Source organism: Atta colombica, unplaced genomic scaffold (assembly GCF_001594045.1).
Source record: "Atta colombica isolate Treedump-2 unplaced genomic scaffold, Acol1.0 scaffold274, whole genome shotgun sequence".
Taxonomy (NCBI): domain Eukaryota; kingdom Metazoa; phylum Arthropoda; class Insecta; order Hymenoptera; family Formicidae; genus Atta; species Atta colombica.
In genome coordinates, this window is record NW_017259375.1 from 510,415 (window position 1) to 513,680 (window position 3,266).

Below are 3,266 nucleotides of genomic sequence, written 5' to 3' on the forward strand. Positions count from 1 at the left end.
AAGAGTTTTGTATAATTATTTTAATGGTCCAACAAAATTATTTTCAGATCTGTATCTAGTTAAATTTTTAGATTCTTCAGCAAAACCATTCTTTCTGTGTGTCTGGTAAATACAATTTCTTCATTAATAACTCATTAACTTGGAGAGATCCCATTTACATCTCGAGGTCATGAAATTAAAACTACAGACTTGTTTTAAATGATGAGATCTCGTCGGTGCAAAACTGAAATTTCGATAATCAAGCAACATGATCTTGTTTTTTATCAGTTAATTAACCAAAAGTAATTATTAATACCAAGTAGTTTTACGCTCATAAACGCTAATTTTTTATTGATAATACTTTCAATATTATGATTCAATTTCGACCAAAAAAATCTTAATTATTATATTTCATAAATTCTGATTTATATTTTTCTTTTCTCTCTTCCTATCATTTTTCTTCGCTAAAGAAACCGTCTAATTTCTCATTTTCGTCCATCGAGACAAATATTTAAATTTATCAATATTTTTCCAAATTTATATCAGACGATAAAAAAACATTGAAATAAAATACATCAGTACACAGTAGAATTTGATACTGCATTCATGTTAACAGCCGGAAAACCGGTGCGCCAGTTGTCGCGAAATCGGATTCCGATTACGGAGCGATCGAAATGTTACTAATCCAAAGCCGATTACAGTCTATGGAATTCTTGCGTCAATATTCCGACGAATGAAGATGACGGTTGCACATTGGAATGACGGACACCTGTGAATAGCTCGATGTAGAATGACGCCATTAATGTTGGATTTCAATCCTCATCCCGATATATCATTCGAGATTGGACAGAATTAACGGCGATATTAGGACCATAATTCTTCTAATTTTAATAACGGATAAATCAGATACTCAATTGAAAATCTCAATTATTGAAATTTTATGATAATTCACTGTAAGTAATTTAATTGTATTTTCTTATAGGGAAAGTCGAGGAAAATGAAGTCGACGCCTTTCTACAGCTCACGTCGGATAACGATTACTCTTTAAAGAAGCTCTTTGTAGCGGTTGTTTGTCTTTCGGCGCACCTCTACATGCAATACTATGCCGCAGGAAGAGAGAAATGAGAGACAAGATACGGCGAGGAGAAAGAACGGAGAGATTCTCGAATAATTCTAGATAACGGTTTTCGCGCCGCTAAACCGTCGTCGAATTACAAAGTAACCGACGCTCGTTAGCCGTATTAGCATTAATTAACGACGGACGGCCGAACGCACCTGTGTGCCGAGAATCGCGTATCTCGTCATGCTTTTGTCCGACACACCGCCTTATTGTTGAAAATACGCGATACCGACGTTGAGTAATTAGAAATCGCGACGACAGTTCGCGATCTGTCAGGCGGTCGTCGCGAGAATTCATCGGCACGCGATTCGCCGCGTGCAAACGTCGGAGATTCACCGTTTGAAAAGTGCCGTGCGAACGCGAGATGTTAAATTTTCTTCTATTGACGTCTACAGCCAATTAGACCCCCTTCATCGGTAATATCCTCGCGCCGATCGCGCTCTGCGGAATCCCAGCTTCGAAATTGTAGTAAAGTCTGGGAAACCTGTCCGCGCGGGAACACTTGCAGACACATCGTCGCTCAACTCGTAACTATTAACCGTCGATGTTACCTATCCGGTGTCTTACGAGAATATTATACGCGTGGTGTAATTTAGAATGCTAATTAATTCCCCGGCCATTATACGACTAAATTCGAGCGGTGTAACGTAAAAGCAGCGATTAGCCACCGGCAATTTTTTATTCATCGTGTCAAACACAGCTCGTGCATTATGCTTAATGTTATCAAACATCTTTGGATCCGAAGCAGAACAATTTTATGTTAGAAAGGAAAATGTATATGGATGTAAAGATAAACATAATTTATTTTTAAGAAATCGTGTTAGTTGATAATCCAAATTCTTTAATTAAAATTGATTAATTATTTTTAACTTCCATGTATTAAAATCGAACCATTTTTATAATTAATTTCAAGTAAACAATGTCCATATTAACGTGCACTTTGTAAATGATAAACTAAATTAAAATCAAATTTAACTTACGTTTTCTTTTAATTCCATTGTTTTAATTAAATTAATGACATATTAAAGAGCAATGGTGATCTGTAATATTCCTAATTATAAATAACTCAAGTTTTTCATATAATTTGACATGAATTTAACAGTGAATACAATTATTTATATTTTGACATATTTAATGGGATAACAAAAAATAACCAAAGCGGGACATCTGATCACATTAATTATGCTTGCAGACAGTTTTTACAGTTTTGTGTCAGGGATTAGTATGCGTGTTTAATGAAAAACACTTGTTCGTACGTAGAACCGTTCGAAGCCGTCGATATGTTGGCAGTGGGAACCGGGCCAAGATCATCGGTTGGTCGGCCCGTGACATCAATCTTTGCCACTGGCTGCGACGTACACGCACTCACGCACTCATGCATGTACGTGTACACATACGGTACGTATCCGTACACCGATACCTACGTGCACGTACACGACTGCTTATACGCCGTGCAAATTGCGCAGCAGCTCACCGATTGCACCATCTATGGCAACGGAATTGTCGCGACGTCACGGAATTGCGCGCAACTAGAGAAAGAAGGGCGACCCAGTCGGCGACGAGAAACTTTCCGCTCTAGTCGTAGAATTCTCAAAGCACGATTGTTGTGTGACGTTATGCGATTTCACCGCGACTTCAGTGTCTTCTGCGTCGCACTTAATATGTCACCGAACATTTCAGATTATTAGATGCAACGTCGTAATTCCACGTTATTAGACTCAATCGAGTGAAGAATTGCGACAAAAATTATTTTTTCATCTCTGGCCTAAAAACTAACTGTAAATTATCCATGAAAATCTTTTTATGAAACAAAGAATCTATGATAAATCAGTAAATTAATTAATTAATTTTATCCTTCAATCAAGATAATAAAAAACTAGGGAATTCATTTGGATGTTTTTATACGCCAGTGCAACGGTGAGAAAATGTGAATTATTGTAAACAAATGTTTTCTTTCTTTTTGAACATATCTTTTTTCTTTTTTAATAAATATTCTTTACGAATTCTTAAACATGCAATTTCATAAAAAATAAAGTGTTAATTAAAATTTCTATTTTTTAGAAATATTGTCATAAACATGTTTATATTTCGTTTAATATTTGTTTGGTTTCTATTTACTTTTTTCTAAAAAATTGTGAATAAATCCATAATGTTCTCAAAAAAAAAA

General features: G+C 35.6%; 1 protein-coding gene and 1 long non-coding RNA gene across 2 annotated transcripts in view; one reads left to right on the plus strand and one right to left on the minus strand.

Annotated features, from left to right (window-relative positions):
* The window catches only part of LOC108689674 (3-phosphoinositide-dependent protein kinase 1), a 253,743-nt gene that overhangs the window by 186,300 nt on the left and 64,177 nt on the right, over positions 1 to 3,266 (minus strand). The gene's annotated exons all lie outside the window — the stretch shown is intronic.
* LOC108689677 overlaps positions 2,665 to 3,266 on the plus strand; it is a 1,246-nt gene continuing 644 nt past the window's right edge. Inside the window, exons 1-2 of the long non-coding RNA XR_001931840.1 lie at positions 2,665 to 2,877; positions 2,965 to 3,016. This is a non-coding gene — a long non-coding RNA (uncharacterized LOC108689677). The remainder of the gene's footprint in view (positions 2,878 to 2,964; positions 3,017 to 3,266) is intronic.